Source organism: Elaeis guineensis, chromosome 4 (assembly GCF_000442705.2).
Source record: "Elaeis guineensis isolate ETL-2024a chromosome 4, EG11, whole genome shotgun sequence".
In the NCBI taxonomy this organism is placed as follows: Eukaryota; Viridiplantae; Streptophyta; class Magnoliopsida; order Arecales; family Arecaceae; genus Elaeis; species Elaeis guineensis.
Window position 1 is genome coordinate 10,106,179 of NC_025996.2, and position 22,332 is coordinate 10,128,510.

Consider the following 22,332-nt stretch of genomic DNA (forward strand, 5'->3'; position numbering starts at 1 on the left):
CACTAACATTTTTTTTTTCTTATTTGATATAGGTCTATCCTTCAAAATTTATTTGTAATCGAGTTTATAATGAACCTAATATTAACACTAAAATCACAATTTTAAAATCTTCAACTCCTATATCACTTGTATATTGATTCGATTTAACACCAAAATCACAACTTTAAAATTTTCAACTCCTATTCACTTATATGTTGTTATGTCTGTGCTTGTAAATTTTATACCATGACTATTTATATATAAGTTGAAACTTATTTAAAATTAAATCACATTCTTATTTAGAGATGTTAATAGTAGCATCCTACACAACCTCTTCTATCTCATTCTAATTGCTATCTATGTCGCTATTATTTTATTTTTATTATTACAAAATGATCAGTACTCTTATCTTTTATATTTCATTTGCTTCATTCCTTGAGGTCTAGAGTGTAACTAATTTATTTTTGAATATATCAGTTTCAATTTGGTAGGACTCGATCGGTATGGACTTGATGACCGTGATCAGCAAATGAGTAGATCCAGATCCATAATCAAAATTCAAAAGAAAATTAAGTTGGATTCTAGTCTTGGTTACACATATTAGACCTAGCCAATTATTGGCCCAATGATATGGCTGCAAGTTGGGTTCTAAATATATATGTATACATGCGTGAATATGTGTGCATATATATATATATTTTTTTTATATATTTTATATATATTCTGTGTGTGTGTGTGGAGGACGCAAGCATGCCTAGTCAGGGATCTACAAGTAATTTACTCCATGCAACAAAAATAAACTAGTCCTAGCATCTGGCATGCTGAGATTGGTTTATCCTGGGACCTGTAAATAATTCAAGTACCACTCAAGAATCTAGGAGTAATTTAGCCATCATGATAAAAATCAACTGCATAAAAACAAACTACATATGATTCATGCACATAAACGCACCAGTCTTAAATCGAATACAACTCTAATATAGCAAAATATTGAACCACTCCAACCCTATGAGCAAATTTAGTCTCTATCATGATAATGAATTGGTATCAACACTCGGTTTGTTGGGATTAGTTTTATTTTATGTTTTCCCACAGCAAAAGATGGAGTACAAAAATTGAAAATAACCCAACTGTTATCAAGAAGCCATAAGTAATTTATCCTTGCAACATAAATCAACAAGTTTACATGCCGAGACAAGTTCATTCTATTAGTAACAAGTAAGTACTTGGAATAAATGAGTACTGGTTAGGAGCCTGCTAAGCATTTTATTCCTTACAACAACAACGAACCGGTAGTCATGCAGGAACCGATATATTTTTAAGGCAGCAGCCAATAATAGGTGAAGTGGTTTGGCACTTTGGCCCTCGCCATACAGATGAACTAGTCAATAAAGGGATTATTCTAGTTTTATGGGAACAAGTATCAGGCTTAAAATTTTTAATAGATTAAACCAGTGATTACCTGCAGGTGGCATTCTCAAACTTGTCACCTGACTTCCATCATATTGATAACGTGACATGCAGAGTGAACTAGTCTAGCGGACAACTTGCCGTGACTAGTTTGCTTCTGTAACGGAATGGTTGCAACAAAATTGAGCTAGTCCCAGATGTCGAGAGTACTATTATTTCATTGAAACGGTTGGAAAACTTAGAAAAGATTTAGCTGCCACACAAGGATTTATGAATAATTTAGCTCGCATTAGAAACGAGACAATTCTGCACCTGAAAATAATATTTGTCATGTTTAGGGGATTATGAATAATTGAAATCTCTACGATACTATTAATCGGTACACAACGTGCCGGGACTGGTTCATTTTTGTGGTAGCCGATCTGTCGATGGACACCGGGAAAAAAAAAAAAAAAAAAAAAAAAAAAAAAAAACTGAAATTGAAACAGGGTTCGGCGAGTGGAATACCGGGACCATCGATGGACTTCGAAATAAAATAAGATATGATCACGGACCTTTACATAATTTTTCCTAAATTTGCTATCAGGGAAGGCGGGTTAGCGCCTTGGCGGTACCCGCCGTTCGCTGCTTGTAAGGCTAGAAAGCCCGGCCATGGCGGATTAGGGTTAGAAATGGGTTTTCTCCTGTAGCGAGTGATCGATCCCATTCTCAGGTCGTAAGAGAAGAGGGGAGATACCAAGGAGCAGCAATTGCTTGCCCAACGTCGATGTTGTCCATCGAGATGCAAAAGCCCCCCTCGATCGGACGGTGATTAAAAAATGGGTTCCGTATTCTTCTCTGATCCTCTCTATTCCCTTAGTGTGTAATTAAAATGGAGAAATCTATTCAACCAATTACGATATTCTGATTTTTTCTTCTTAGGTAGCTGCTTGGAGGATTGCCGTGGAAGAGAAAAGGTTTTATATTCTCCTCCTTTTTTTCCCAATTCAGTTATGCTCCTTATTCTTTTTGGTTTTTATTTTATTTTTTTCTAAGATCACTCGGAGTCTTTAGACTGATGATTGGTTTGACAACCATATAATCCGCTATAAAGACCGTTAACACCTATAGTATGATTTATAATCTGTTGTATAGCTGCTATGCAGTCACCTGAGTAACGCTTATTTATTTATTTATTTTTGAGTTCACTGAGTCTAGAATGATGATTGTTTTGACTATCATATAACCTGATATAATTATCGATAACACTTATATAATGGCTTAATCTGTTTTATGCATTGCTATGCTGTCAAGAAGTATTTACATCTCTGCTATAGTTGTCATAGTGTTGTTCTTTAAGCACTACTTTGTACAGTGCTCGTAAATAGCTTAGCACAAAGTGGAAAGGTGATGAAAGTAAAATGGTTCAGTACCAAAAACAGCATGTTATTCTCCAATGTTGAGCATTTTTTTGATTCATCTTTTTTTTTTTTTTTTTTACAGTTATCACTCAAGAGAGCAACTTTCCTAGGTAGATTTTTGTTTGTTTGATTGATCAGTTTGGTACCAAAATGTGATAGTGGCGGTTGAATGGATACAAAAGGAACATGGTGAAGAAATGGGAAAGGAGATGAGAACTGTTCATTTAGCTCGTGATTGATCCGTCAAGGTAGTACTTGAGTAATAATTCTTTATATTCAACCCATATTTCCATGATGATTTATCATTTATCAGAAAAGGAATCATCAAACTTAACATATTTCCACATACATTAGGAAAAGTACCAAGGATGATTAATCTGTTCTAGTAGAATCAAGCTTGTAAATCTCAAGTAATTTCAGTACACTAATTTATAAAATCTAAAGTTGATCTAGATTTGCTAAATAATGAAACTTCCTAAACATCAAGAATGGGACAATAGAAAACATAGGAGGAGAGGGGTGGGGTGGATGGGTGGCTGTCCACATTTGTTATAAAATTTGAGAACCTAGCTTGGATACTCCTCTATTCAGTGGCTTAGTCACGGGTCAGGGGTTTGACCTAGTTATATTGGAGAATAAAGGATGTGTCAGAACAGTCTTACCACATCCTAAGTAATGGTGAGATGGCAATTCACTCGTTCCAGCAAAGATGATTATTAATTGTCTCTTCCCATGTGATAAAGAAAAAGAGCAAGATGATGGAGAGCAAGAGATTGAGGAAAGGCTAAGGGATACGACCTTAGGACTTTTTCCTTGGTGAGTTGGTGTCCACAACCACTTTTCCTCTCACTAGGTGACTACCATTCTTTCCAGCGTTTGTGATCATCTTGGACATGAAAAGAGATACCATAGAGGAAGATTAAACTTCAAAGAGAGAAAGATTGTGAATGAGGGGCACGGTTTTGGGTCTTCAGAGTTTTGCCATCACTCCTAACCACCATTTGTCTTGGCAAAAACAACCAATTTTCAGGGAGAAAAAAGTGAGTAGTTTAGGGAGAGATTTGGGGGCACAAGACTCAAGATTTTGGGGCCCAACATTGGTTTAGATTTTTTCCCCCCTCTAAATCCTAGTTGAGTAGTGCAAGTTAAGTGAAATGTCATACTGAAGCAGTCCAAAAAATTGAGGTATCAAAGCCAATGATTCTTTAATTTTATACTTTGGTCTATTTTTAAAGGAAATATGGATCATGATCAAATTTGACCAGCAACAACTAATGGATGGTCGGACAAGTGGGTTGACACCTTTGGGTTTTAAATATCAGGTTTTTTTTTTTTTTTGGCATGGAATGTATGAGAAATGGGTGTCTTGATACTGGATTTTTGTTGGCATGGATTATCTATCATCCTTGATGTTGCACTTTAAAGCACTTGGAGTATGAACTATCCGAGTCAACTTGCAATGCACTTGGGTGAATATGTAACAGCCTAGTGTTGCATTCAATGCTTTGGAATTTTTGTAAAAGTGGATACTCTGCTTTCTCAATAGACAACATTGATACCAGCAAATTTTTAAGCAGTTAGCAATCAAGGGAGCTATAAAGAAAGGGAAAACTGAGGAGGTGGAGGAGGAGGAATGGTATAATGTACATTAATTTACCTTAGGGTACATACCTTAGAATTAAACCTTATATGATAAGTCTCTCTAGCAAAAATTGTGAAAATAGTAAAGGGAAATGGTATAATGTATGGTGATAGACAAAGGAAACCATATAATACTAAATCATATTATTATAGTTCAAAGTATTGGAGCATGCTTCTATTGATAATGTATTTCATATGCATAGATACGAAGGTCCATACTAGCATAAGTAAATCAAAAATTGAATGTTGCACAATTGGAAGTTCCATTGTTATATACATCATCTGAATCAGTATACACATTAACTTTTGATAGTTTATCAGAAGATTGGACAAGTAATACCTTCCTCACTGGTTGACTTATAAATGTTGAAAATTATGCCAGGCACACAATAGTAAATAATAACATGAAGGATCTAACCAATTAGGTATGTTGCTCTCAATATCTTTAACAGTGCCAAATTCTTCATTCACATAATCTAGACAATAAAGTTGATTGTGCATCGGTTGTGTGAAGAGCAGAATAATTTCTTGCCATCTTGCATTCCTTGAGGATTGTTATATTTTCTTATTTTGTGAAGCATGCATTTTCTCAACTTAATTTAATCTTCATTGATGTTGTAAAATGAGTCATGGTTATCTGCAAAGAATGACTAGTTAGCTGCTTAATGGTGAGCAAGCAGTTTAGGCATGCTAATGTGCTACCTCCGAGCTTGCTAGATGTTACTCTACACAGGGTTTTACACAACCCATAACCTCATGACATTTATGCATGTATCTTTATTCATTTTACCTACCACCATGTAGTCATGATTCTAAACCTTGTCATGATGCCCCACCATTCTTTTAAAAATCCCTTGCTGAAAATTAAATATCTAGAAATAGCATACCTAACACAACATAACATCTGATTGTTTACTACACCTGTAATACATCAATTTCATATTTAACTTATAATAATTTATTTAAGTAATGGACTAAATGATATTTACATTTCTTTAGTATATAAACAGCACAACTGAAAAAAGCTCACTAGAAAAAACAACATTGTTAAGTTGATCCGTAAAGACATTTCAAAGATCCATCATATATTATGAAATCATATATGGTGGATTAGTTTTAACCATAAAAATATCAAGTAGCATATTTTTACTGGTATCGAGGAATTCTTATGGACCTTTACCCATGTAATGCCTAGTTGTAAGAGCTTATCATTTTCTATGGCTGCTTCATCAGTCTCAATATCTGCCCTAGGCTATAAATATAGCTCCTTTTTCTACCATTTTGTTGACATGAAGCCTCTGTTAAAATTCTTAAAATTAGGTCAATGCAATGTGCGATGAAAGATTCCAATTCATTAAATTTGTCTATCTGATGTCTTATAATTGATAAGCAGGACTTGCTCACTTGCTGAAAACTTTCCTTGTAACTATTTTCCAATGTCATCATCCTTCTCCATCACCTCTTAACTCCTCAATCTTTTCTTTTGATTCAGCAGGGAGATAGAGACAGAGGCAAATGCATTTGACCGAGTTGAGACAGCTGTGGAAGCTGCAATCCTAGAGGAGAGAATGAAGTAGGTAGGGCCCGTGGGGCTAGAAAACTAGTTTCTCTATTTCTCTCTCTCCTTCGTTCTCATCGATGGCCTTCCCCTACTCTTGCTACCAGGCCTGGTGGTGACAGGGATACTATTGTATGTGCTACTACCACTACCGACTAAGGAGATCATCATTGTTTAAACATTAAATTTTTTATATGTGAAACAATCTGTAAACTTCTCATTTATCTAATCTACACATCTACGATCACCTTTTAAATAGTAAACAAAATTGAGTCTATGTTTTTGGTTGGAGAATGAACATCAGAATAATCACTGCAGTTGCCTTATGGTGGGTGTGCCCCAGATGGTCTTATGTAGTAAAAACTTTACATTTTTTTTTTTTTTTTTTTACAATTAAAGCAGTCGGAACAGGGTCTTGGGTACATTTATTTTTATTTTAGTAATTTCATGTTGAAGGAAGCATAGTGTTTGTATGAAATTATGGAAGGTACATGCTTTAGCATATTATATAGCAACATGACAGTAATGGTGACTCATTACAAGTGATAGTCTGGAAGTAGTTTGAATGTGCACATAAGTTATAGTTAGCAAGAGATTAGGCAACTTGCTTGATTTCTTGGTATCATTCCCCATGTGCAATACAATTTATATGTGTCTTATGGGTCTAGCTAACTTTTGTTCATATACTATTTTCAACATAATGAAAAGAAGAAACAAGGGGCAGGGGAGAGAGGTTTCTTCGAAAACTGGTCTCCAACGTACTTTCAAGAAGGTGAAAGCTAATAAACCAGATACCATATTTCCCATAAATGAAGAAAGATATTTAATTAGGTTTTTATTTTTGACTTAATGCATGGATTCAGGAAGAGGGCAAAGTAATGTGAAGGTGATTATGGAAGAATTCTGTGGTAGACTGCCTTTGTTAATTCATCTTTCCTTGATCTTTATTGCATCCTAAGTCGGTTTTGTCATTTGAACCCACTGTTTACTAAATCCTCTTGACTTTTAACTATTTGATTGGTAATTATGGGTCCATGATATATATATAAGACAGATTTTTGCTGTCTGTTTGCTTGTTTACAGTAAGCCTGAGGGCTTCTTGGTTGAAATTCAGAAAAACATTTCTTATTTTGATTAGATTTGCTCATTTTTGTACGGATGGAATGAAACTGTATGACAATGAAAGATGAGATCTTCGCCATTTTTCTTTTTTTCTTTTGTTGCTCCTAGATTGATTTTGATGATTACAAAGCAGATTGAAGGGATACAAATGTTTTTATTTGAAAAAGTCTTTATGCTCTTCAGGGGCAAAATCGTAATTTTACTAAAACCCTGATTTGATAGTATCATTTGGTAGAACAAATGATTTGTAATCTATTGGTGAAAATTTTATTGTTTTTGGATTTATATTTTTGAAGTTATGAAGGTTTGAAGTGCATGAGTCGACTCATGAGTCAACTCATGGCACAATGAGCTGATTGGCACGCTAAAAATTCCCTTGGCACGCTGGTTTTCTGGCTTGGCACGACCTGTGAGTCGACTCATGAGTCGACCCACAAGGCATGAGTCGACTCATGAGTCGACTTCTGCATATTTGGGCCAAGAAAATCCAGAAATCAGCATCTCTGGTCTTTGCAACAGAGGTCGACTCATGAGTCGACCCCTGAAGCATGAGTCGACCCCTGCGACGGAAAACGTCCGCAACGGCTAGTTTTTTGCCCGTTTTAATTGCCTTTTATGCTTCCTAAAAATGCTCTAACGGCTCTTTTTCTGCCTAATATGTTTTCTCTTGTTTCTTAATGCTATAAAAGGTTTCAAAAGGTGAAAATACAAGAGGAAGACAGAGATCCAAAATATACACGAGGAGATCAACGAAATACACAAAAGAAAAAGAGAGGGGATCCACAATCTACACGAGAGAGAGAAGGAATCTACTATATACACGAGAGATTGTGAAAGAGAAATTCAAGAGCATTCCAAGAGAGGATTTTTCAAGCCTATTTTTCAACCTTGATCAAGAGCTTTTTCAAAGCCTTCAAGAAGTCTTCAATCAAAGTTCAACTTCTTCTCAAGCGTTCATTCAACTCTTCATCCACCTTGAGAAAATCCAAAAAGGGGATTCTTCATTTGAGTAAAATGTTTTTATTGTTATATTCGCTCATTTAAGGAGCTATTCTTGTATGTATTTATGCTCTAAACTGTCTTACTCTTTGTGAGTAATTGTTCTTGTTTTTGGAGGGTTTCCAAAACAAGGGAAGTTTGATCCGAACCTGAAATCGGAGTGTTTTGGGTTGGCTTGTACCCGGGAAACAAGTGGACTAGCTTGGGATAGCTAGTGTCGGAGTTTCCGACGTTTGTATTCGGGTTGAATACAAGGATAGTGGATTGAAATTCCCAAGTAGGAGCTTGGGGAGTGGATGTAGGTGCAAGGTTGGCACCGAACCACTATAAATTCTTGTGTTTGTGGTGTGCTTTATTGTTTTGCATTATTTCTTTATTATATACTTGCATTCTTGTTTTAGGTAATTTAATCTTGATTTAAAGTCCTTCTTCTCATTCATCAAGCTTTTAACAAATATTTTTCATAAGTAATCAGTTGAGCTTAAAATTTTTAAAAACCCAATTCACCCCCCCTCTTGGGTTGCATAGCTGGGCAACAAGTGGTATCAGAGCCCGGTGCTCTAGCCCTTCTTTGATCTAACAATCAAAGAGCCAAAGATCTATGGCAACCCATGTCGGTACTTTACTAGCCGAGGGGCAATCTACAAACCGACCTCCACTTTTCAATGGGTCTAATTACACCTATTGGAAAGCTCGGATGAAGATATTCATACAAGCACTCGACTATGATATGTGGAGTATCATAGTGAACGGTCCTCACACACTTACCAAGATTATAGATGGTGAGGAGTCAACCAAACCCGAGAAAGAATGGGATGAGGTTGATAAGAAATTGGCACAATTAAATGCTAAAGCTATGAATGTTCTTTATTGTGCACTAGATGCAAATGAATTTAATCGTATTTCTACTTGTGCATCTGCTAAAGAAATATGGGATAGGTTAGAAGTAACCCATGAGGGAACAAGTCAAGTAAAAGAGTCTAAAATAAACATGCTTGTACATAAATATGAATTGTTTAAAATAGAGCATGATGAGTCCATAACTGCTATGTTTACTCGTTTTACTGATATAATTAATGGTTTGAAGAGTCTTGGCAAATCTTATACTAACAGTGAGCTAGTAAGGAAGATTCTCAGGTCATTGCCAAGAACTTGGGAAGCCAAGGTGACTGCCATCCAAGAAGCAAAGGACTTGAACACTCTACCTCTAGAAGAGCTTCTTGGATCCTTGATGACTCATGAACTTAGCATGAAGCAACATCAAGAGGATGAAGTCAAAAAGAAAAGAACCATTGCCCTCAAATCCACAGCGTCACCTGATGATGAAACGGATGACACTGAAGATGAAGAACAGGATGAAGAGATGGCACTCATCACCCGGAGATTTAAGAAGTTTCTAAGAAAAAGGAAACAGGGGATGAGAAAGAAGTCATTCACAAAAGGGGAACAAAGCAAAGAGAAAGAGAAAGATCAACCCCTTATATGCTACGAGTGCAAGAAGCCGGGACATTTCAAATCCGAATGTCCACAACTAAAGAAAGGTCCCAAAAAGTTCAAAAAGAAAGCAATGATGGCGACTTGGAGTGCGAGCGATGACTCAAGCTCCGATGAGGAAACCTCAACAGAACAAGCCAACCTGTGCCTTATGGCACACGAAAATGAGGTAGCTTCTGAATCCCCTAGTGAATTTACTTTTGAAGAATTGCATGAAGCATTCTATGATTTAATTGATGAATTAAAGAAACTAGGGATGAAAAACAAAGAACTGAAATTGAAAAATCAGTCCTTAATAAAACAAGCTGAAAACCTTTCAATTGAAAAATCCACCTTGTTTCAAGAAAATCAAAGCTTAAGGAATGAAATTAACAAGCTGAAACCCATTGTAGATAAGTTCACCTTAAGTTCAAACAAATTAAATATGATTCTTGATAATCAAAAAGCTGTATATAATAAGGCTGGACTTGGATATAACCCCTTGAAGAAACAAAAATTTCTGAAGAATATTTATGTAAATTATTCAAGTAACAAGTCTACAAATATTACTTGTTTCAAATGTGGTAGAATAGGACATAAATCATACACATGCCTTATTAACAAATATGCAAACACAACTATAAAGAAAATATGGGTTTCAAAAGGAACCATTTTGACTAACCCAAAAGGACCCAAGAAAGCTTGGGTACCTAAGACAGAAACTTGACCTTTGCTTGCAGGTGTGTCTAGCATCCCAAGGAGGAAACAGGAAATGGTATCTTGACAGTGGATGCTCGAGACACATGACTGGTGATGAATCACAATTCATCACGCTTGATGCTAAGGATGGAGGGATGGTCACCTTTGGAGATAATGGCAAAGGAAAGATCATCGGGATAGGTAACATTGGTATCACTCCCTCCAAATACATTGAAAATGTTTTGTTAGTTAAAGGTTTAAAGCATAACTTACTTAGCATTAGTCAATTTTGTGATAAAGGGTATAAAGTCATTTTTGAATCATCTGTTTGCATTGTGACTAGTCCTATTAACGATGGCATTAAATTTATAGGACATAGGCATGGCAATATTTATATGGTAGATTTGAATGAGTTAGCCAAATTAGACATGCAATGCCTAGTATCTTTGAATGCTAAAGTTAATGAGACTAGTTGGCTGTGGCATCGTAGACTTGCACATATTAGCATGCATTCTCTTTCAAAATTAATTAAGAAAGAATTAGTTCTTGGTTTGCCAAAACTGAATTTTGAAAAGGATAGAATTTGTGATGCATGCCAATTAGGTAAACAAACTAGAGTTTCATTTAAATCCAAAAATAATGTTTCAACTTCTAGACCTTTAGAGCTCTTGCATATGGACTTATTTGGACCAACTAGAACCACTAGTCTAGGAGGAAAACGATATGGCTTTGTAATTATAGATGATTACTCTCGTTTTACTTGGGTTTTCTTTTTGGCACACAAAAATGAAACTTTTCATATTTTCACTAAATTTCACCGAAAAGTCACTAATGAAAAAGGATTTTCAATTCAAAATATTAGAAGTGATCATGGAACTGAATTTGAAAATCAAGACTTTGAAAATTTTTGTGATGAAAAAGGAATTGGCCATAACTTCTCTGCTCCTAGGACACCTCAACAGAATGGGATAGTTGAAAGGAAAAACAGAACCTTAGAAGAAATGGCCCGTACCATGCTTTGTGAAAGCAACATTCCAAGATATTTTTGGGTGGAAGCAATTAACACAGCATGTTACATTTTAAATCGTGCTTTAATTAGACAATTTTTAAAGAAAACCCCCTATGAACTTTGGAAAGGAAGAAAATCAAATATTGCATATTTTCATGTTTTTGGTTGCCGATGTTTTGTATTAAATAATGGCAAAAAAACTTGGTAAATTTGATGCAAAATCAGATGAAGCAATCTTTCTAGGTTACTCCTCCACTAGTAAAACATTTAGAGTTTTCAACAAAAGAACTTTAGTAGTTGAGGAGTCCATACATGTTGTTTTTGATGAATCTAACAATCTTCCTTCAAGGAAGAATGAGGGTGTTGATGATGCAGATCCACTAATAGAAGGTATGAAGGAGATCAATCTGAAAGATTCAGCAACTCCAGAAGACAAGGATCAAGAAGACGAACAAGATGAGAGAGGTGAAGAAATTCAAGAACAACCTCAAGGTACAAATGACCCACCCAAGGAATGGAGGTATGTTCACAACCACCCTAAGGAGTTAATTATTGGTGATCCTATGCATGGGGTAAAAATCCGTTCTTCACTTAGAGATGTAGTTAATCATTGTGCTTTTGTATCTCATCTTGAACCTAAAACTTTTGAAGAAGCTGAAAATGATCATAATTGGATTAATGCAATGCAAGAGGAATTTAATCAATTTGAAAGAAATAATGTTTGGACCTTAGTATCAAGACCTAAAAATTATTCAATAATTGGCACAAAATGGGTCTTTAGAAACAAATTAGATGAGCATGGAAATGTAATTAGAAATAAAGCAAGACTGGTTGCTAAGGGATATAATCAAGAAGAAGGAATTGATTTTGATGAAACCTTTGCACCTGTTGCTAGATTAGAAGCTATTAGACTTCTACTTGCATATGCTTGCTTTATGAAATTCAAGTTATTTCAAATGGATGTTAAAAGTGCATTTTTAAATGGATATATTGCTGAAGAAGTATATGTAGAACAACCCCCTGGATTTGAAAATCATGCTTTTCCTAATCATGTCTTTAGATTAAATAAAGCTTTATATGGATTAAAACAAGCACCTAGAGCATGGTATGATAGGCTAAGCAAATTTCTACTAAATAATGATTTTTCAAGAGGTAATGTAGATACAACCCTCTTTATTAAAAGAAATCAAAATGATATGCTAATTATACAAATTTATGCTGATGACATAATTTTTGGGTCGACTAATGAATTCCTTTGTCAAGACTTTGCTAAGCTTATGCAGGGGGAGTTCGAGATGAGCATGATGGGAGAACTCACCTTCTTCCTCGGACTCCAAATCAAACAATCAAAAGAGGGAATCTCCATCACCCAAAGCAAGTACACCAAGGAACTACTCAAAAGATTTGGAATGGAGAACTGCAAACCAATAGGCACACCAATGAGTCCCTCATGTAAGCTTGACAAGGATGATGAAGGTAAATGTGTAGACTTAAAATACTATAGAGGTATGATTGGCTCATTATTATATTTAACTGCAAGTAGGCCTGATATCATGTTTAGTGTTTGTTTATGTGCTAGATATCAATCTAATCCTAAAGAATCTCATTTGAATGCTGTTAAAAGAATCCTTAGATACTTAAATGGTACTCAAACTCTAGGGTTATGGTACTCTAAGGACTCACAAATTGATTTATTAGGATATTCAGATGCTGATTTTGCTGGATGTAAATTAGATAGAAAAAGCACAAGTGGAACATGCCAATTTCTTGGAGTTAACCTAATCTCATGGTTTAGCAAGAAACAAAATTCGGTGGCACTGTCTACGACTGAGGCCGAATACATTGCAGCCGGAAGTTGTTGTGCTCAAATCTTGTGGATTAAGCAACAACTCGAAGACTTTGGAATCAAACTTAATGAAACACCAATAAGATGTGATAACACAAGTGCCATAAATCTATCTAAAAATCCAATTCAACACTCAAGATCCAAACATATTGAAATAAGACATCATTTTATTAGAGAATATGTTCAAAATAAAAACATAATTCTTGAATATGTTTGCACTGAAAGTCAATTAGCTGATATCTTTACAAAGGCCCTTAGTGAGGATAGATTCTGTGAAATTAGGAGAAATCTAGGAATTCTAGATCCATATGCCTAAATTTTCTCTCAATTTTCAAGAATTGATGTCAAATATTCTTAGAGCTCAATTTTCAACATCTACTCTGGTCCCAAAAGCTCAATTTTATCATTCTAAAAACTTATCTTTGAGCAAAACTCCTTCTCCCAAAATTTCAAATTTTTCTGGAATTTATTCATATTTTTCCTGATTTTCTGAACTTCATGAGTCGACCCCCATGAGTCGACTCAATGGCAAACTTGTAAATTCCACCAACTTCCAACGGGCTCATTGTTTTTATAAGGGACCCTGTTCGTGAGACGACTCATCTTCTCATCTTCTTCCTTCCAAAAGCCGACTTCTCCACTTCCTTTTGATCCAAATCCAAGGATTTAGTTCGAGGCACTTCTCCCTCCTCCTCTCCACCAAAAATCGCCACTTTGGAAAGGGATTTTTTTCTTTTTCCCATTGTTTGGCACGGTTGGAGCGTGCCCTAGCACTCCACCGTTCTTCCCAAATCCACTTCTTTTCTCCACCAAAATTCCTCTTCACTCTCTTGTGATCCCTCCTCCACTCATTCACTTGAACCTCCAAGTCTCCTTGCCTGCTACTATAGTGAATATGGCTCCGAAGATGAAGCTTCCCCAAAGAAGAAAGTCAATCCGTGAGCCTGAAGAAATTGTCCGAAAGAAAAGGCAAACTGGTCAGACTTCCACTGCTCCCACTTCAGTATCTGCTCAAGATCCCCCTCAATCCTCCCTAAGCCCCAGTAAGAACCCTCTTTCTGATAGAAAAGTTGAAACCGGGAAGAATATAGATTTTCGGTTCTTTGAAGATGAGGGCTTTACTTTTGCTACCAAGATTAAAAACCAAGGATGGAGTTTCTATTGCTCCCTTAAGGAAGTCACATATGTTGACCTAGTTAGAGAATTCTACCAGAATCTACATTATGGAAATGGGTCAGTGACTTCAACAGTCAAGGGTATTGATATTTGCTTGGATTCTAGTATATTGGGAGAAATATTACATTTGCCTAGTGAAGGTTATTCTTATATGGAACTCCTAGTAAAAGAAGAAGGGATCAGAGTTATACTAGGTGGAACTTATTCAGGGAATTTAAATAAATTGAAAGCAAAGATTTTGTCCATTGAGATGAGGATCCTACATCAAATGGTAACAAAGCTCTTATTTCCTAGAAGTGGTAGGCATGATTTACTTTCCAGCAGAGATGTATGTATCATGTTTCATGTCATCACTCAGATCCCCCTGAACCTCCCTGCACTTATGATAGAGGCCATGAGAGAGATTTTGAACAGATCCAAGGCACACTTGCCTTATGGTATGGCCCTTACTAGAGTATTTAGGAGGTTTGGAGTTAGCTGTGAGGGGGAGGCACCTACCAAGCTATCTCATGTGGACACTTTCAACCAACACACCCTGCATCGAATGGGATTTAAAAAGACTGATGGTGGTTGGATCAAGGGATCTGAGGAAAGAGCTGAAGAAAGAGATAGAGCTGAAGACAGAATTGAAAACAGAGCTGAAGGTCCATCATCTCCTGTACATGACTTCAGGGCAGCATCACCAGATACCCAGTTCATTCCTGATACAGAGGCTGGCCCTTCAGAGTTTACTAGGATGCCCACACCAGTGTATCAGCCAGAGAGCAGAGCACCTCAATCAGAGTTCAGACTGGCTGACGATCAGATCGAGCAGATATCACAGCGTGTGGCCTCTTTATTATCTAGTCAGTGGAGCAGTACTACTTTTGCACCGGGAGCCACTTCTTCTGATCAGACCATGACTCCCCACATATCCACTGTGTTTCAGATGATGTCAGATCAGTCCATCCGGATTCAGCAACTTGAGACACTGTCTGGAGACTGACTGGCAGAGTTCTTGACTTGCAGGGGCAAGTCCTTGCATTGGCCCATCCTCAGCCACAGGAGTCTACTATTGAGGTCACAGACCTCACTGCAGAGGCTGGAAGGCTCAGAGGAGCACTAGAGGGAGGATATGAGTTACTGAGGAAAGAGATTCGAGGATCGAGTGAGCAAGCATCCACTCAGTTCACTGCTCTACTTCAATCTGTTTCCAGAGCATTGAACGTACTTGATTCTATCAGACTCACCCTTTCTGTTCAGTCCTTAGCATCTCAGCGTTCTCAGCCACCCAGTTCATCTCGCTCTACTGCTCGTGCCAGAGGCAGACGGGGTAGAGGACGCACTTCTGATCCATCAGCTTCTCATACCATATCTGATGACTCTGATCCATGACTTGTCTTGATCATTACTAGGTCCTAGGAGTTAGTGTCTTGTTCTAGGATTTGTATTTTAGGGTCATGTATTGACAATTAGCTGGTTGACTTTATATTATGAACTATGTATTGAAACAATTATGGTTTTAATGGTATCATCTTTTACTTATCTCTCTACCTTTTGTAATGATGTCGATCATATTTTGGTTATATATAGTCTCCTTGTTGAAATATTGTCTTCTCTTTGTTGTTGTTTGCTGTTAATAATTGCTGTATTAAGGGAGAGCAAACATCTGTGATAAACTCTAAAAGGGGGAGAAATTAAAGAATGTTTCAGAAAAAAGAGGAGTTAACCTTGTTTGATGATGTCAAAAAGAGGGAGAAATTAAACAAAACAATCCATCGAAATTAAACAAAAAGCAATCCATATCAAGCAATTAAAGAAAAAGCAATCCATCAAGTAATTAAAGAAAAAGCAATCCATCAATCCATCAAGCAGTTAAAGAAAAGCAATCCATCAGTAATTAAAGAAAAAGCAATCCATCAATCCACAATAGTTAAAGAAAAGCAATCAAAAGCAAAACTACAAATTATGAGAAATTAATGAATTTAAAGACAATATCAAAAGTACAATGCTAAGTACAATGCAAATAAGTAACTTTTAAATTATTTTTTACATATACTCTGATTTAATTTAAAAATTTAAATATGCTCTGATATACTTTAATATTCCAACTTGCTCTGATACATCTTTTGAAATTTTATTTACCTTGATACATCTTAAGAAATTTAACTTACTCTGATACATCTTAAAATTTTTTAACTTGCTCTGATACATTATAAAATTTGCTCTGATACATTTTGCTTTGATACATTGTAAAATTTTTTTTGATAAAATTGTAAAAGTGTTTTTCTTGCTCTGATACATTGCAAAATTTATTTTTCTCTTGCTCTGATACATCTAAAACTCAAAATGATCTAATACACTTTACAAATCAACTCTTAAACATGCTTTGGCACACATAATTATTTGTTGTATCAAAAGCAATTAAAGCACATAATTATTTTTTGCTCTGATGCTAAAACTAAAATCAAATGAGAATGAGCAAATTTTCAAAATACAGTTTAATCTGATAACAAAAACAAGTTTTCCGCTCAAATACCAAAATCACATAATCCAATGAGAATATTTTCAAATCTTTAAGAAAATGGACAAACTATTTTTGTATATGACCATTTATATCACATGCCAAAAGAATCATACTCTTTTCAAGCATATACATCTATAATGCATTCTTTTGAAATTATTGATTCACATAAATACTTTTGTTCAAATGTTTTGTCATCATCAAAAAGGGGGAGATTGTTGCTCCTAGATTGATTTTGATGATTACAAAGCAGATTGAAGGGATACAAATATTTTTATTTGAAAAAGTCTTTATGCTCTTCAGGGGTAAAATCGTAATTTTACTAAAACCCTGATTTGATAGTATCATTTGGTAGAACAAATGATTTGTAATCTATTGGTGAAAATTTCATTTTTTTGGACTTATATTTTTGAAGTTATGAAGGTTTGAAGTGCATGAGTCGACTCATGAGTCAACTCATGGCACAATGAGCTGATTGGCACGCTAAAAATTTTCTTGGCACGCTGGTTTTCTGGCTTGGCACGACCTGTGAGTCGACTCATGAGTCGACCCACAAGGCATGAGTCGACTTCTGCATATTTGGGCCAAGAAAATCCAGAAATCAGCATCTCTGGTCTTTGCAACAGAGGTCGACTCATGAGTCGACCCCTGAAGCATGAGTCGACTCATGAGTCAACCCCTGCGACGGAAAACGTCCGCAACGGCTAGTTTTTTGCCCATTTTAATTGCCTTTTATGCTTCCTAAAAATGCTCTAACGGCTCTTTTTCTGCCTAATATGTTTTCTCTTGTTTCTTAATGCTATAAAAGGTTTCAAAAGGATGAAAATACAAGAGGAAGACAGAGATTCAAAATATACACGAGGAGATCAACGAAATACACAAAAGAAAAAGAGAGGGATCCACAATCTACACGAGAGAGAGAAGGAATCTACTATATACACGAGAGATTGTGAAAGAGAAATTCAAGAGCATTCCAAGAGAGGATTTTTCAAGCCTATTTTTCAACCTTGATCAAGAGCTTTTTCAAAGCCTTCAAGAAGTCTTCAATCAAAGTTCAACTTCTTCTCAAGCGTTCATTCAACTCTTCATCCACCTTGAGAAAATCCAAAAAGGGGATTCTTCATTTGAGTAAAGTGTTTTTATTGTTATATTCGCTCATTTAAGGAGCTATTCTTGTACGTATTTATGCTCTAAACTGTCTTACTCTTTGTGAGTAATTGTTCTTGTTTTTGGAGGGTTTCCAAAACAAGGGAAGTTTGATCCGAACCTGAAATCGGAGTGTTTTGGGTTGGCTTGTATCCGAGAAACAAGTGGACTAGCTTGGGATAGCTAGTGTCGGAGTTTCCGACGTTTTATTCGGGTTGAATACAAGATAGTGGATTGAAATTCCTAAGTAGGAGCTTGGGGAGTGGATGTAGGTGCAAGGTTGGCACCGAACCACTATAAATCTTGTGTTTGTGGTGTGCTTTATTGTTTTACATTATTTCTTATTTATCCTTGCATTCTTGCTTTAGGTAATTAATCTTGATTTAAAGTCTTCTTCTCATTCATCAAGCTTTTAACAAATATTTTCATAAGTAATCAGTTGAGCTTAAAATTTTTAAAAACCCAATTCACCCCCCCCTCTTGGGTTGCATAGCTGGGCAACACCTTTTAAATGACGTTGCGGGACTATTCAGAAAGAGGATAATCTGATGGTTCATTCTCAAAATAGATCTTGGAGTCTGGTTTTAATTAAGCTGAAGTTATTATTGCTCCAGTGAACATGAAGAGAGAAAGTTTAGGATATGCCCTGTCATCATGGGAAATGGTGAAGCTACATTTTTGGGGTTGAATCCCAACTGATTAGGATGAGGCTTGTCAGCTAAAGTATGATCAATGGCTCAACAGTGAACAAATTCTGATCTTTCAAACATATGAATCCCATATGTGGTCTTGAATCATGCTTCATATTCATATATTATTTACTTTTTCTTCCTACTTTTCCTGTTTAGGCAGTGGATATAGGATACAGCTTGGCAAGTTATTTTCCCTTCAAGAATTCTCTGTTGACCTTGAACATGCCTTTTCTTATGATTTCCCTCATAAAACTTCCCCATGCTGCACGTTCTCCTTTTATATCACAAACATGATATGAATATTTTCTCTTTTGATCTTCAGAGAAAGAGTTTATCTTATAACCCTGATTTATACCTGATAGCCCAGTTAGAAAACTTCAGCTGGTGAGGGCTGTGCTCATCATACATTGGTGCTTTGGGATTGCATGATCCTTTGTTAATGAACACCTTTACATGTAGTCTGCTGGAACATGCAGAAATTTGGTTTCAGCAAGCTGGGATCACAAGTTCAACATCTCTGAAACGGTCAATGTAACTAATTTTGAGCTCATGCCTGAAAAGATATTAAAGATGCACAAGTATCATAGATCCGTCATAGCTAAATTCTAGTTTCTTCTCTTTGTGCCAGTATTGTACTCCTGCAGTAGCAGTAAATACTCATAAAGGCAGAAAGGCCATCCTTGTTGCAGAAGAAGATGGTTTGAATAGGATGCAGACATTCATGTTTTTGTAAAGTTGTTTCTGTGACTTTAAGTGATTAATGCTTTTGAAATTTGCTTACCTGTGGTTTGGATATACAATATTAACCTATTTCTTTTGTGACCTGATCGTATCTGAAATATTATCTTGCTTTCTTTTACAGATTCTTTTGTTGTTTTTTGTGGAATTATTTGTGAGATCTTTGTAATGGTTAATGGCCATCATGGCTGGGCACTGGTTGTCTCCCATTCCCTTGCCATTCCACCATGTCATATGCATGCGTTGACCGGTACAAACAGATATAAAGGTGCAGCCATCAGTAAGCTCTCCCCTGTTTTCTCTATGATATTGGAATCTTTTATTCAAATTGCTGACATTAGTTATTATTGCTTGATGAGCGCAGAAGAACTGAAGAAGACTGACAAAGCCAAAAGAATTCAGTGATCCAATCATTTTTGGCATTGAAATTCAACTTTTCAAATTCTGGCAATCCTTATCCACCTGATTCCATCATTAGATTCAATGGCTTTATGTCCCCCGGTGCACAATGGCAACTACTCCAGATCAGCCTGTCCAGGAAAGCTCGCACCCTGTTGCTTTGACAACAACGGTTCTCGAACTTCCTGAGCCATAGCTTTAATCCTCAGGCCATACCCATCATATGAGTCATATCAACTACTCCAAGCTTGACATCTAGAATAAAATGAGCAGCATCAGAATTGAACGTCCTAGGTCGAAGCAAAAGGAGAATGGAGGTAGAGCCTTCCTATTTCTGTTTAATCTTTCATATTATCTGTGTCACATCATCATTTGCCCGACTGTATCTTCCTCCCCAATATGCCAGGTATTTTGGAGGGGATCAGTGAAGCAAAGGCACCGACCTGGTGCTCGGTTGTTAAGTGGGGCTCGCTGCTTCCAAAAGGATCGTAATGGGACCATTTCAGCTGTCGTAATAGTGTACTGCTGTTTTTTTTCTTTCTTGATACAAGCGGATGATTCCACCATTCTAATGTGAGAGCAACTCAAAGAGTCTAAACACAAAATATTACACAATGCTTAAGGGCATTTATTTGCCTGGCATTAAAAACCAATCATCAGTATGATCAGTAACAAAGAAAGCTATCCAATTCATGGTGCTATTCGCCTGTCGATAGACATGACGAACAACCATCTCAGAATACTAATGGAGGGATTCCCAGGTATCGTGGAGAAGCGGATGAACTAGCATGTGCTTCGTATCATTTTGGATCCAGCCAATGATTGTGACAAAATCGCCCTCCACAAGGATTTTCTCTGCATGCAGCTCCTGCCGAGTACAAATGATGTCCGCTCAGGTAATTTGGAGCTCCACTTCAGGACCGAAGGCTCGAAAAGGAGGGAGTCCCTAGTAGCAAGCAGCTTACCATTCGGATCCCGAATGATATAATCTGCATCATCTCTGTCATTTCTAACACTACCGTCGAAGTTGACCTTGGCAAACTCTAAGGAAGGAGGCTCCAAGGAAATGAGAAGAATCGTATGGGTCGTTGCTGCATACGCAGCAGGGGAGTCTCAGAACCTCAGGCTATCGAGGTGTCCAGTAGCGTCGAATCGATAGTACTCCTCCACAAGACAGCAAGTTCTCTTCAATACTCCATGCGTAGGCACCATTTAGCCTCGAAGATGAAGGTGTTCCTGGAAAGTCAAATATGATATGCAATGTACGCCATCCTATTGTCTGAGGGTTGGTATTCAGTCGAACTCTGGCTAATCTAATTCAAGAATGAGGAAGGGCAAGAGCCACTGGTGTCCCTCTAGGACTGGCTGCCCGTCATCCTCTAGATCGAGGACGCCCTCGGATAGTGAAGCATAGCATGCTCCATCGTCTCGTCCTCCAGCCTGCAGATCAGGCAGATGGGCAGATTCTCCATATCTCTTTCTCTGAGAAGAGTTCGAGTCGGAAGTCGATCCCAGGTGACCTTTCAGATGAAGAGTCGGATTCTAGGATGAATAGCCATTCTCCATATTCAAGCAAGCTCCATTTTTCGCACCGGTGCAGCTTTGTATATCGTAGCAAGATCAGAGACGGAGGCTCTGGGGCAACATGATCGGTCCCACACCTTCAAAATCATGACTCTGATGGATAGGTATTGGAATGGTGATGCGGACAATCCTAAAAAGAAAATCAATCCTAATAATCAAGCTCTCTTCTGTTCATCAACAACAAATCACGTCCGGCCAGGGGCTCATTATTCCAGGACAGACAGTATAGTTGCCTATACTCTGCTCAGGAGGTGTGATTGATTGATACGAGACTAAAGCGAGATCAATCTAAATGATACAGACGAATGCCATTCGAGAGATCAGTAAACAATTAGTAATAGAAAATTTCATAAACAGATAGCAGAAATTAAACATGCTCATGAGTAAATGCAAAAAAAAGAAATAAGAATGGAACGAGAGAAAATAAAATATTAAACCCGTGAGAAAATCTAAAAAGATGATAAGAATCCGGATCGTGGTAGTTAAGAAACTATTCTGATTAGGGCTCTTAATCTTTTAACCAAACAGATCCATCGATAAAGAACTAGGTCTTTACCAACATCGGATTAAAAAAAAATAATCAAAGATCAACTGTTAAGGAACGAAGGTCCTTGACAGTATATGATCTGTAGAATAAGAAATCACTCCTTCTCTCAGCACGACAGATGAAAATTCTGGAGGAGACAGATCTTCTCTTGACGGAATAGGCTTGCGTGGGTAGATGGTGGAGTCAATCAGAGTCGCAGGAACACTGAATCTTAAGTAGAAGGAATAGGATAGAAAGTGGGCCTCACACCCTCCCTTGTGGGACGATTTTGGGTCTCACACCCTCTCCCTCTCGGAGCGATTGACACAAGTATTTGTGGAGTTTGTAAAATCATTCATTATTTTTTTCATGAAAGATACAAGGATTTATATAGGACTCTAAGGGTCCTATTTGTTTAGGAATCTCTTATTT

At 36.9% G+C, this 22,332-nt stretch overlaps 1 long non-coding RNA gene across 6 annotated transcripts; it reads left to right on the forward strand.

Moving 5' to 3' along the window:
* Positions 1 to 1,875: 1,875 nt before the first annotated feature.
* LOC105043984 (uncharacterized) lies at positions 1,876 to 20,430 on the forward strand. Of its 6 annotated transcripts, none has more exons than XR_012140603.1 (6): positions 1,876 to 2,345; positions 2,872 to 3,037; positions 5,923 to 6,007; positions 19,516 to 19,671; positions 19,756 to 20,107; positions 20,197 to 20,430. It is a non-coding gene; the product is annotated as an uncharacterized lncRNA (long non-coding RNA). The 6 variants fall into 6 exon arrangements; XR_012140606.1 differs by having other exon boundaries at positions 1,878 to 2,345; positions 5,923 to 6,003; positions 19,516 to 19,659; XR_012140604.1 differs by having other exon boundaries at positions 1,880 to 2,345; positions 5,926 to 6,007; positions 19,516 to 19,659.
* The last annotated feature ends 1,902 nt before the right edge of the window (positions 20,431 to 22,332 follow it).